This window comes from Nerophis lumbriciformis, linkage group LG24 (assembly GCF_033978685.3).
Source record: "Nerophis lumbriciformis linkage group LG24, RoL_Nlum_v2.1, whole genome shotgun sequence".
Lineage (NCBI taxonomy): Eukaryota > Metazoa > Chordata > Actinopteri > Syngnathiformes > Syngnathidae > Nerophis > Nerophis lumbriciformis.
In genome coordinates, this window is record NC_084571.2 from 36953023 (window position 1) to 36967616 (window position 14594).

At 36.0% G+C, this 14594-nt stretch overlaps 1 protein-coding gene across 1 annotated transcript in view; it reads left to right on the plus strand.

Annotated features, from left to right (window-relative positions):
* The first annotated feature begins 5369 nt into the window (after positions 1-5369).
* Positions 5370-14594, plus strand: part of col5a3a (collagen, type V, alpha 3a) — a 223546-nt gene continuing 214321 nt past the window's right edge. Inside the window, exon 1 of the mRNA XM_072916024.1 lies at positions 5370-5492. The gene's annotated coding sequence lies outside the window, so the exon portion shown is untranslated. The remainder of the gene's footprint in view (positions 5493-14594) is intronic.

The following is a 14594-nucleotide window of genomic DNA, read 5'->3' on the forward strand; positions in this document are numbered from 1 at the left end:
GAAACTGTGGACGTCGTGTCCTCCGGACCAAAGAGGAAAAGAACCATCCGGATTGTTCAAGGATGGGGCGAGGGTCACCACTTTGTCGACAAATGTGTGAGCAAATTCTCGAACAGTTTAGAAACATTTCTCAACCAGCTATTGCAAGGAATTTAGGGATTTCACCATCTACGCTCCGTAGTATCATCAAAAGGTTCGGAGAATCTGGAGAAATCACTGCACGTAAGCCATGTTTTTACGGATCTTCGATCCCTCAGGCGGTACTGCATCAAAAAGCCACATCAGCGTGTAAAGGATATCACCACATGGGCTCAGGAACACTTCAGAAAATCACTGTCAGTAACTACAGTTTGTCGCTACATCTGTAAGTGCAAGTTAAAACTCTACTATGCAAAGCAGAAGATATTTATCAACAACACCCAGAGATGCCGCCGGCTTTGCTGGGCCCCGAGCTCATCTCAGATGGACTGATGCAAAGTGGAAAAGGATTCTGTGGTCTGACGAGTCCACATTTCAAATTGTTTTTTTGGAAACTGTGGACGTCGTGTCCTCCGGACCAAAGAGGAAAAGAACCATCCGGATTGTTCTAGGCGCAAAGTGTAAAAGCCAGCATGGGTGATGGTATGGGGGTGTATTAGTGCCCAAGACATGGGTAACTTACACATCTGTGAAGGCACCATTAATGCTGAAAGGTACATACAGGTTTTGGAGCAACATATGTTGCCATCCAAGCAACGTTACCATGGACGCCCCTGCTTATTTCTAGCAAGACGATGCCAAGCCACGTGTTACAACAGCGTGGCTTCGTAGTAAAAGAGTGTGGGTACTAGACTGGCCTGCCTGTAGTCCAGACCTGTCTCCCATTGAAAATATGAAGCCTAAAATATAAGAAGGGAGTTTGTTGAACAACTTAAGCTGTACATCAAGCAAGAATGGGAAAGAATTCCACTTCAAAAATGTGTCTCCTCAGTTCCCAAACCTTTACTGAGTGTTGTTAAAAGGAAAGGCCATGTTACACAGTGGTAAACACTTTTTTTTTTGCAATGTGTTGCTGCCATTAAATTCTAATTTCATGATTATTTGCAGAAAAAAAAAAGAAGTTTACCAGTGTGAACATGAAATATCTTGTTTTTGCAGTCTATTCAGTTGAATGCTATAATAGCCTACTATCAAAATAACTTTAAAAGTCTTATATAAGTGTTATAATGAAGGCAACACATGATGTAAGTGTCTATATTAGCTATATTAGCCTACTATCAAAATGACTTTAAAAGTCTTATAGAAGTGTTATAGTGAAGGCAACACATGACTTAAGTGTCTATATTAGCCTACTATCAAAATGACTTTAAAAGTCGTACATAAGTGTTATAATGAAGGCAACACATGATGTACGTGTCTGTATGAGCTATAATAGCCTACTATCAAAATTACTTTAAAAGTCTTATAGAAGTGTTATAATGAAGGCAACACATGATGTAAGTGTCTATATTAGCCTACTATCAAAATGACTTTAAATATCTTTTCAACAAGTGTTATAATGAAGGCAACACATGATGTAAGTGTCTATATTAGCTGAATTAGCCTACTATCAAAATGACTTTAAAAGTCTTATATAAGTGTTATAATGAAAGCAACACATGATGTAAGTGTCTATATCAGCTGTATTAGCCTACTATCAAACTGACTTTAAAAGTCTTATAGAAGTGTTATAATGAAGGCAACACATGATGTAAGTGTCTATATTAGCCTACTATCAAAATGACTTTAAATATCTTTTCAACAAGTGTTATAATGAAGGCAACACATGATGTAAGTGTCTATATTAGCTAAATTAGCCTACTATCAAAATGACTTTAAAAGTCTTATATAAGTGTTATAATGAAGGCAACACATGATGTAAGTGTCTATATTAGCTAAATTAGCCTACTATCAAAATGACTTTAAAAGTCTTATATAAGTGTTATAATGAAGGCAACACATGATGTAAGTGTCTGTATTAGCTATAATAGCCTACTATCAAAATGACTTTAAAAGTCTTATAGAAGTGTTATAGTGAAGGCAACACATGATGTAAGTGTCTATATTAGCCTACTATCAAAATGACTTTAAATATCTTTTCAACAAGTGTTATAATGAAGGCAACACATGATGTAAGTGTCTATATTAGCTAAATTAGCCTACTATCAAAATGACTTTAAAAGTCTTATATAAGTGTTATAATGTAGGCAACACATGATGTAAGTGTCTGTATTAGCTATAATAGCCTACTATCAAAATGACTTTAAAAGTCTTATAGAAGTGTTATAGTGAAGGCAACACATGATGTAAGTGTCTATATTAGCCTACTATCAAAATGACTTTAAATATCTTTTCAACAAGTGTTATAATGAAGGCAACACATGATGTAAGTGTCTATATTAGCTAAATTAGCCTACTATCAAAATGACTTTAAAAGTCTTATATAAGTGTTATAATGAAGGCAACACATGATGTAAGTGTCTATATTAGCTATAATAGCCTACTATCAAAATGACTTTAAAAGTCTTATATAAGTGTTATAATGAAGGCAACACATGATGTAAGTGTCTATATCAGCTATATTAGCCTACTATCAAACTGACTTTAAAAGTCTTATAGAAGTGTTATAGTGAAGGCAACACATGATGTAAGTGTCTATATTAGCCTACTATCAAAATGACTTTAAATATCTTTTCAACAAGTGTTATAATGAAGGCAACACATGATGTAAGTGTCTATATTAGCCTACTATCAAAATGACTTTAAATATCTTTTCAACAAGTGTTATAATGAAGGCAACACATGATGTAAGTGTCTATATTAGCTATAATAGCCTACTATCAAAATGACTTTAAAAGTCTTATATAAGTGTTATAATGAAGGCAACACATGATGTAAGTGTCTATATTAGCTATATTAGCCTACTATCAAAATGACTTTAAAAGTCTTATAGAAGTGTTATAGTGAAGGCAACACATGACTTAAGTGTCTATATTAGCCTACTATCAAAATGACTTTAAAAGTCGTACATAAGTGTTATAATGAAGGCAACACATGATGTACGTGTCTGTATGAGCTATAATAGCCTACTATCAAAATTACTTTAAAAGTCTTATAGAAGTGTTATAATGAAGGCAACACATGATGTAAGTGTCTATATTAGCCTACTATCAAAATGACTTTAAATATCTTTTCAACAAGTGTTATAATGAAGGCAACACATGATGTAAGTGTCTATATTAGCTGAATTAGCCTACTATCAAAATGACTTTAAAAGTCTTATATAAGTGTTATAATGAAAGCAACACATGATGTAAGTGTCTATATCAGCTGTATTAGCCTACTATCAAACTGACTTTAAAAGTCTTATAGAAGTGTTATAATGAAGGCAACACATGATGTAAGTGTCTATATTAGCCTACTATCAAAATGACTTTAAATATCTTTTCAACAAGTGTTATAATGAAGGCAACACATGATGTAAGTGTCTATATTAGCTAAATTAGCCTACTATCAAAATGACTTTAAAAGTCTTATATAAGTGTTATAATGAAGGCAACACATGATGTAAGTGTCTATATTAGCTAAATTAGCCTACTATCAAAATGACTTTAAAAGTCTTATATAAGTGTTATAATGAAGGCAACACATGATGTAAGTGTCTGTATTAGCTATAATAGCCTACTATCAAAATGACTTTAAAAGTCTTATAGAAGTGTTATAGTGAAGGCAACACATGATGTAAGTGTCTATATTAGCCTACTATCAAAATGACTTTAAATATCTTTTCAACAAGTGTTATAATGAAGGCAACACATGATGTAAGTGTCTATATTAGCTAAATTAGCCTACTATCAAAATGACTTTAAAAGTCTTATATAAGTGTTATAATGAAGGCAACACATGATGTACGTATCTGTATTAGCTATAATAACCTACTATCAAAATGACTTTAAAAGTCTTATATAAGTGTTATAGTGAAGGCAACACATGATGTAAGTGTCTATATCAGCTATATTAGCCTACTATCAAACTGACTTTAAAAGTCTTATAGAAGTGTTATAGTGAAGGCGACACATGACTTAAGTGTCTATATTAGCCTACTATCAAAATGACTTTAAAAGTCGTACATAAGTGTTATAATGAAGGCAACACATGATGTACGTGTCTGTATTAGCTATAATAGCCTACTATCAAAATTACTTTAAAAGTCTTATAGAAGTGTTATAGTGAAGGCAACACATGATGTAAGTGTCTATATTAGCCTACTATCAAAATGACTTTAAATATCTTTTCAACAAGTGTTATAATGAAGGCAACACATAATGTAAGTGTCTATATTAGCTAAATTAGCCTACTATCAAAATGACTTTAAAAGTCTTATATAAGTGTTATAATGAAGGCAACACATGATGTACGTGTCTGTATTAGCTATAATAGCCTACTATCAAAATGACTTTAAAAGTCTTATATAAGTGTTATAATGAAGGCAACACATGATGTAAGTGTCTGTATTAGCTATAATAGCCTACTATCAAAATGACTTTAAAAGTCTTATATAGGTGTTATAATGAAGGCAACACATGATGTAAGTGTCTATATCAGCTATATTAGCCTACTATCAAACTGACTTTAAAAGTCTTATAGAAGTGTTATAGTGAAGGCAACACATGATGTAAGTGTCTATATTAGCCTACTATCAAAATGACTTTAAATATCTTTTCAACAAGTGTTATAATGAAGGCAACACATGATGTACGTGTCTGTATTAGCTATAATAGCCTACTATCAAACTGACTTTAAAAGTCTTATATAAGTGTTATAATGAAGGCAACACATGATGTAAGTGTCTATATCAGCTATATTAGCCTACTATCAAACTGACTTTAAAAGTCTTATAGAAGTGTTATAGTGAAGGCAACACATGATGTAAGTGTCTATATTAGCCTACTATCAAAATGACTTTAAATATCTTTTCAACAAGTGTTATAATGAAGGCAACACATGATGTAAGTGTCTATATTAGCTAAATTAGCCTACTATCAAAATGACTTTAAAAGTCTTATATTTACCAGTGTGAACATTAAATATCTTGTTTATTATTTATTATCTTTGTTTATTTACCATTTACACAACGTGACAACTTCACTGCTTTTGGGTTTTGTAGAATTAGCGCAAAAAAAAAATAAAATAATGCGTGATTAATCTGCATTTAAAAGTGATTAATATGATAATTTCTTGTGATTAACGCCCTAATTTTGTCAGCTGCAGTTGCTCTATAAATAACCCATTTTTTAAATTTTCCTCCCAGATGGCACAGGATAGCCTATAGAGTTCAGGGTGAGTCCGTCACCCTCTTTTTGGACTGTCAGGAGGTGGACACCCAAAAGCTGCCGCCAGGAGGCGGGGCCATCATAAGCACGGAGGGCATCGCCGTGTTTGGATCCCGACTAGCGGACCAAGGCGCATTTCAGGTATGGCTTTACCCCCCCGAGGGATGGATGTGCAGTAACGTTGAAGACCGGGTAAAGGGAGGAAAAGGTTTGAAATATTCATGCAAGATCGCAGAAAGCTCTTTATCAATCAATGTAGCCCTAAATCACAAGTGTCTCAAAGGGCTGCACAAGCCACAACGACATACCTCGGTTCAGAGCCCACATAAGGGCAAGGAAAAACTCACAACCCAGTGGGATGTCAATGTGAATAGAATAGAAAGTACTTTATTGATCCCTGGGGGAAACCTTGGAGAGGACTGCAGATGTGGGTGACCCCTACATCTTTGCTGAGCTCATGCTCTGCAAGCCATGCATGAAAAATGAATTATTGCTGAAAAAATATTTTAATGAAGAGCCAGTGCATCAGATTTGTCAGAAGAAATTAATTACCGTATTTTCCGGACCATAGGGCGCACCGGATTACAAGGCGGACTGCCGATGAGCGGGTCTATTCAGGTCTATTTTCATACATTATAGGGGCGGCATGGCGTAGTGGGTAGAGCAACTGTGCCAGAAACCTGAGGGTTGCAGGTTCGCTCCCCGCCTCTTACCATCCAAAAATCGCTGCCGTTGTGTCCTTGGGCGGGACACTTCACCCTTTGCCCCCGGTGCTACTCACACCAGTGAATTGAATGATGAATGATAGGTGGTGGTCATAGGGGCCGTTGGCGCAAATTGCAGCCACGCTTCCGTCAGTCTACCCCAGGGCAGCTGTGGCTATGAAAGTAGCTTACCACCACCAGGTGTGAATGATTGATGGGTTCTACATGTAAAACGACTTTGGGTACTTAGAAAAGCGCTATATAAATCCCAGTTATTATTATTATTATACATTATAAGGCTCTAGTGTGAGCAAATTCTGGAACAGTTTAAAAACATTTCTCAAACAAGCTATTGCAAGGAATTTAGGGATTTCATCATCTACGCTCCGTAATATCATCAAAAGGTTCGGAGAATCTGGAGAAATCACTGCACGTAAGCCAATGATATTACGGACCTTCGATCCCTCGGGCTGTACTGCATCAAAAAGCCACATCGGCGTGTAAAGGATATCACCACATGGGCTCAGGAACACTTCAGAAAACCCACTGTCAGTAACTACAGTTTGTCGCTACATCTGTAAGTGCAAGTTAAAACTCTCCTATGCAAAGCCGCGGCCATTTATCAACAACACCCAGAAACGCCGCCCGGCTTCGCTTGGCCCCGAGCTCATCCAAGATGGACTGATGCAAAGTGGAGAAGTGTTCTGTGGTCTGACGAGTCCACATTTCAAATTGTTTTTTGGAAACTGTGGACGTCCAACAAATGCCTGAGCAAATTGTTTAAGAACAACATTTCTCAAACAAGCTATTGCAAGGAATTTAGGGATTTCACCATCTACGCTCCGTAATATCATCAAAGGGTTCAGAGAATCTGGAGAAATCACTGCACGTAGGCAGCTAAGCCCGTGACCTTCAATCCCTCAGGCTGTATTGCATCAACAAGCGACATCAGTGTGTAAAGGATATCACCACATGGGCTCAGGAACACTTCAGAAACCCACTGTCAGTAACTACAGTTGGCCGCTACATCTGTAAGTGAAAGTTAAAACTCTCCTATGCAAGGCGAACACCGTTTATCAACAACACCCAGAAACGCCGCCCGGCTTCGCTTGGCCCCGAGCTCATCCAAGATGGACTGATGCAAAGTGGAGAAGTGTTCTGTGGTCTGACGAGTCCACATTTCAAATTTGTTTTTTGGAAACTGTGGACGTGCTTTCATGGTGAGTTTACTGACGGATATAAAAGTAAGAACTTTACACTACTTTATATTAGAAATGGCAACAGTGGAGGATGAATGTCACATAACAAAGAAGATAGAGGGAAAAAAGAAGCTTATGGACTACGGACTAAAGTTGTCACGTTGTGTAAATGGTAAATAAAAATAAAATACAATGATTTGCAAATCCTTTTCAACTTATATTCAATTGAATAGACTGCAAAGACAAGATATTTTATAAGTTTTTTTGCAAAAAATCAATAACTTAGAATTTAATGGCAGCAACACATTGCAAAAAAAGTTGTCACAGGGGCATTTTTACCACTGTGTTACATGGCCTTTCCTTTTAACAACACTCAGTAAAGGTTTGGGAACTGAGGAGACACATTTTTGAAGCTTCTCAGGCGGAATTCTTTCCCATTCTTGCTTGATGTACAGCTTAAGTTGTTCAACAGACTCCCTTCTTATATTTTAGGCTTCATATTTTCAATGGGAGACAGGTCTGGACTACAGGCAGGCCAGTCTAGTACCCGCACTCTTTTACTACGAAGCCACGCTGTTGTAACACTGTTGGCATCGTTTTGCTGAAATAAGCAGGGGCGTCCATGATAACGTTGCTTGGATGGCAACATATGTTGCTCCAAAACCTGTATGTACCTTTTCAGCATTAATGGTGCCTTCACAGATGTGTAAGTTACCCATGTCTTGGGCACTAATACACCCCCATACCATCACACATGCTGGCTTTTACACTTTGCGCCTAGAACAATCCGGATGGTTCTTTTCCTCTTTGGTCCGGAGGACACGACGTCCACAGTTTCCAAAAACAATTTGAAATGTGGACTCGTCAGACGTACGGTATATTCTTGATTGCTAAAACAAAAGTAGATGCGGGAAGAATCGCTCAAAGGAAGACGTGAAACTGCTACAGTGAAAACGCCGAAAAAAGAGAAAAAGCCACCAAAATAAGAGCGCAAGACAAGAACTAAAACACTACACACAGGAAAACAGCAAAAAAAATCCAAATAAGTCAGGGCGTGGCAGAAGACTTTTCCACTTTGTATCAGTCCATCTTAGATGAGCTCAGGCCCAGCGAAGCCGACGGCGTTTCTGGGTGTTGTTGATAAACCGGTTTTCAGCCTTGCATAGGAGAGTTTTAACTTGCACTTACAGATGTAGCGACCAACTGTAGTTACTGACAGTGGGTTTATGAAGTGTTCCTGAGCCCATGTGGTGATATCCTTTACACACTGATGTGGCTTGTTGATGCAGTACAGCCTGAGGGATGGAAGGTCACGGGCTTAGCTGCTTACGTGCAGTGATTTCTCCAGATTCTCTGAAGCCTTTGATGATATTACGGAGTGTAGATGGTGAAATCCCGAAATTCCTTGCAATAGCTTGTTTGAGAAATGTTGTTCTTAAACAATTTGCTCAGGCATTTGTTGACAAAGTGGTGACCCTCGACCCCATCCTTGTTTGTGAATGACTGAGCATTTCATGGAATCTACTTTTATACCCAATCATGGCACCCACCTGTTCCCAATTAGCCTGCACACCTGTGGGATGTTCCAAATAAGTGTTTGATGAGCATTCCTCAACTTTATCAGTATTTATTGCCACCTTTCCCAACTTCTTTGTCACGTGTTGCTGCCATCCAATTCTAAAGTTAATGATTATTTGCACACAAAAAATTTTTTATGAGTTTGAACATCAAATATGTTGTCTTTGTAGCATATTCAACTGAATATGGGTTGAAAATGATTTGCAAATAATTGTATTCCGTTTATATTCACATCTAACACAATTTCCCAACTCATATGGAAACGGGGTTTGTACATGGGGCGTGTTGACCGACTTTCACCAGGACTAACCAGGTGTGCTCAGGTCTTGACGAGAGGACGAGCCCACCTGTAGCCTGAGCCCCCCCCCCCCCCCCCCCCCCCCCCCGGGCAGTCCCTTTTTTGTCCTGATGGATTAAGAAAGGGGCGCCCATTACGTGGATGGCGAGCAAGCATGGATGGCGGCGGGTGTGTCAGTCCATTAAAAAAAACAGACCTAAAAATTAGCCACCATCAATCTTCACCAAAGTGTCACTTTCGTCACTTGATTGACGTTCACGGCACCCGAGGGTCTTGTGCACAGGTGTCAAACTCAAGGCCCGGGGGCCCAGATCTGACCCGCCACATCATCATATGTGGCCCGCCAATGCCTGGGAACATTGAATGGTTTTTGCATTTAGGAACCACTTTTAGGTTTTATTTTACAAGATATTTTTGTAAGAACATCAAAATGATCAATAATAACAGTCATGATGGATTATTGAGTTAGACCAGGGGTCGGCAACACAAAACGTTGAAAGAGCCACATTGGACCAAAAATACAAAAAAATAAAAAATCTGTCTGGAGCTGCAAAAAATTAAAATCTGTATGTAAGTGTTATAATGAAGGCAACACATGATGTAAGTGTCTATATTAGCCTACTATCAAAATGACTTTAAAAGTCTTATATAAGTGTTATAATGAAGGCAACACATGATGTAAGTGTCTATATCAGCTATATTAGCCTACTATCAAACTGACTTTAAAAGTCTTATAGAAGTGTTATAGTGAAGGCAACACATGACTTAAGTGTCTATATTAGCCTACTATCAAAATGACTTTAAAAGTCTTATAGAAGTGTTATAATGAAGGCAACACTAGATGTAAGTGTCTATATTAGCTAGATTAGCCTACTATCAAAATGACTTTAAAAGTCTTATATAAGTGTTATAATGAAGGCAACACGTTATGTAAGTGTCTATATTGGCTATAATAGCCTACTATCAAATTGACTTTAAAAGTCTTATATAAGTGTTATAATGAACGCAACACATGATGTAAGTGTCTATATTAGCTATATTAGCCTACTATCAAAATGACTTTAAAAGTCTTATAGAAGTGTTATAATGAAGGCAATACATGATGTGTCTATATTAGCTGAATTAGCCTACTATCAAAATGACTTTAAAAGTCGTATATAAGTGTTATAATGAAGGCAACACATGATGTAAGTGTCTATATTAGCTATATTAGCCTACTATCAAAATGACTTTAAAAGTCTTATATAAGTGTTATAATGAAGGCAACACGTTATGTAAGTGTCTATATTGGCTATAATAGCCTACTATCAAAATGACTTTAAAAGTCTTATATAAGGGTTATAATGATGACAACACATGATATAAGTGTCTATATTAGCCTACTATCAAAATGACTTTAAAAGTCTTATATAAGTGTTATAATGAAGGCAACACGTTATGTAAGTGTCTATATTGGCTATAATAGCCTACTATCAAAATGACTTTAAAAGTCTTATATAAGTGTTATAATGATGTTAACACATGATATAAGTGTCTATATTAGCCTACTATCAAAATGACTTTAAAAGTCATATATAAGTGTTATAATGAAGGCAACACATGACGTAAGTGTCTATATTAGCTATATTAGCCTACTATCAAAATGACTTTAAAAGTCTTATATAAGTGTTATAATCAAGGAGGCAACACATGACTTAAGTGTCTATATTAGCCTACTATCAAAATGACTTTAAAAGTCTTATATAAGTGTTATAATCAAGGCAACACATGACTTAAGTGTCTATATTAGCCTACCGGTACTATCAATATGACTTTAAAAGTCGTATATAAGTGTTATAATGAAGGCAACACATGATGTAAGTGTCTGTATTAGCTATAATAGCCTACTATCAAAATGACTTTAAAAATCATATATAAGTGTTATAATGAAGGCAACACATGATGTAAGTGTCTGTATTAGCTATAATAGCCTACTATCAAAATGACTTTAAAAGTCTTATATACGTGTTATAATCAAGGAGGCAACACATGACTTAAGTGTCTATATTAGCCTACTATCAAAATGACTTTAAAAGTCTTATATAAGTGTTATAATCAAGGCAACACATGACTTAAGTGTCTATATTAGCCTACCGGTACTATCAATATGACTTTAAAAGTCGTATATAAGTGTTATAATGAAGGCAACACATGATGTAAGTGTCTGTATTAGCTATAATAGCCTACTATCAAAATGACTTTAAAAGTATTATATAAGTGTTATAATGAAGGCAACACATAATGTAAGTGTCTATTTTAGCTACATTAGCCTTCTATCAAAATGACTTTAAAAGTCTTATATAAGTGTTATAATGAAGGCAACACATGATGTAAGTGTCTATATTACCTATATTAGCCTACTATCAAAATGACTTTAAAAGTCTTGTATAAGTGTTATAAGGAAGACAACACATGATGTTAAGTGTCTATATTAGCCTACTATCAAAATGACTTTGTGTCGCAGGCTGAAGCACATTTTCGTTACCCAGCCTGCAATCTTTGCGGGCTGGGTAACGTTTGCTGTGGTCTGGAACAACATGGCACGCAAACAACCATCTGAAATGCAGCTAATATTACATACAGATAATGTGTCATGAGACATGCAAAACTAAATTATATAGAAAGAGGATAAAAGTAAAGGATATTAAATGAGCTCAAATATACCTACGCATGAGGCATAATGAGCCTAAATAGCATGTTAGCATTGATTAGCTTGGAGTTATGAAGTGACCAAATATGCCTGATTAGCACTCCAACAAGTCAATGACATCAACAAAGCTCACCTTTGGGCATTCACACACAGTATAAAAAGTTTGGTGGACAAAATGAGACAAAAGAAGGAGTGGATTATTTTACATGTAAACAAACTATGGTGAGTTCAAGAACCGCCGAAATTAGTAGGACAAAATGATGTTCACCAAACAAGTATACAAAGTTTTTGCTATTTCCGCATGTAAAACCATATACAGATAATTGGTTCGTGTCGTATGAGTGGTTTTATTTCTGAGTACCACCAGAGGGAGCTACAGGTGGTACTTGTACCGCATTTTGAGTATCAGACAGTCAGTTCATGAGTATACATGTCTGTTTGTGTATTAGCGCCATTAGCGTCAAAAGTAGGGCTGGTACCAGGGGGACGGCAGAGATTGAGCAGGCTGACCCCCGCTTTACGGTTCCCAGGCCCCCAGTTCTGGGGGAGGAGGAGGAGGCCAGGGTTCCGGCCCAGTTCTCCCAGCGTGGGAGCTCTGCGCCGTGGGACCGAGGGCGGGTGGAGGGGGGCGTTGGGGGTGGCCCGCGCTGAGCCGCTAATGTCTTCTATTACTTCCAGATTGCCAAACAAGTGTTTAAACAACAGAAACACTTTGCAGTAAACGTCTACACGTCTCGGGTCGCGCCCTTACCCGAGCAGCCCCGGGACCTTGTTTGTGTGACGCTTAGATAAGAGTCGCCGTTTATTCGTCCGATCCTTTCTGTCTTGATTCGGACTGGAAATAGAGCGTGTTTTGGGCTCAAAGTGATGGTCTTGTTGACGCTACCATTGCATGCGCACTGCAAAAAAGTCAGGGTTCAAAAACAAGGGGTAAAAAATACAAAAAGTTAGGGGCGTTTTATTTGAAAATATATATATATATATACAATATATTCCTTGTGCACTGAGATATATATATATATATATATATATATATATATATATATATATATATATATATATATATATATTAGGGCTGCAACTAACGATTAATTTGATAATCGATTAATCTGTCGATTATTACTTCGATTAATCGATTAATAATCGGATAAAAGAGACAAACTACATTTCTGTCCTTTCCAGTATTTTATTGGGGGGAAAAACAGCATAATGGCACCATACTTATTTTGATTAGTGTTTCTCAGTTGTTTGTACATGTTGCAGTTTATAAATAAAGGTTTATTAAAAAAAAAAAAAAAAAAGTTTTTAAATAATAAAAAAATAAAATAAAAATATATAAAAAGCCTCTGCGCATGCGCATAGCATAGATCCAACGAATCGATGACTAAATTAATCGTCAACTTTTTTTATAATCGATTTAATTGATTAGTTGTTGCAGCCCTAATATATATATATATATATATATATATATATATATATATATATATATATATATATATATATGTATGTACGTATATACATATATATATATATATATATATATATATATATATATATATATATATATGTATATACGTACATACATATATATATATATAAATATATATATATATATATATATATATATGTATATACGTACATACATATATATATATATAAATATATATATATATATATATATATATATATATATATATATATATATATATATATATATATATATATTTACAGCCCGGCCCTCGACCACATTTTTTTAATTGTAATTTTGAAGAATTTATCTGAATGTGCGTGAACTATTTTTATTCAAAATTGTTAGAAATGTCACATGTTAAATGTTTAAATATTAACTGTCAGTTTACTGTACTGTGCCAACTGTACTACTATATGAGTACGTGTTTTCTATTGTTTCATTGAAAATAAAACAGCAAAGTCCATTTGGCTGTCATCTGTTTTAATTATGAGACCCAATTGTGTCAAAGTCAAGATTTTTTATTTCATGCTTGAAATAAGAAATATTTAAAAAAGTAGTTTTATACTTGTGAGTGTTGATGACACAGCTTTGCAACACTTGATATTCTAGTTTCAAGCATGTTTTACTCAATATAGGTCATAACATCTCAGCTGTAATATCTTACTGAGATCATTTAGGACCAAAACCCTTAAAACAAGTAAAACACTCTAACATAAAATCTGCTTAGTGAGAAGAATGATCTTATCAGACAGAAAATAAGCAAATATCACCCTTATTTGAGATATTTCATCTTACTTAGATTTCACTTTTTGCAGTGTGGGCTGCTGATTTTCGTGAGGCGGACCAATTCCGTTGAGTCATTTATGCTCCCTTGGTGCCCTTAGTTACGGTGGTAATGGTTTGTTTCAGGGGTCTTTGATACCAAACTGATGAAGAAAGGCCCCGTATGTCTTGTAAAAAATGGTGTTTTCTATTAAACTGGTCATAAATAGTGTAGATAGAACATGTTAAAATAATAATAAACACATTGAATGAGAACGTGTGTCCAAATTTTTGGGCCTGTACTATATGTCAGCAGCCAAATTAGGAGCTTTTTGCTTACTTACCGTATTTTTCAGACTATATCGCTGTCAGGTTCAAACATTGATGACATCTATTAAACAGACAAGAAGCAAGGAACCATGCAGAGACAGAGTTCAATTTAGCTCATGAGGAGAACGCATGGAGCTGCACACTTAGTCACAGTCTCGCCCTACGCTCTAAGGTACAGCTCCCACGTCCCTCTATTTATTCAGGAGTTCCAC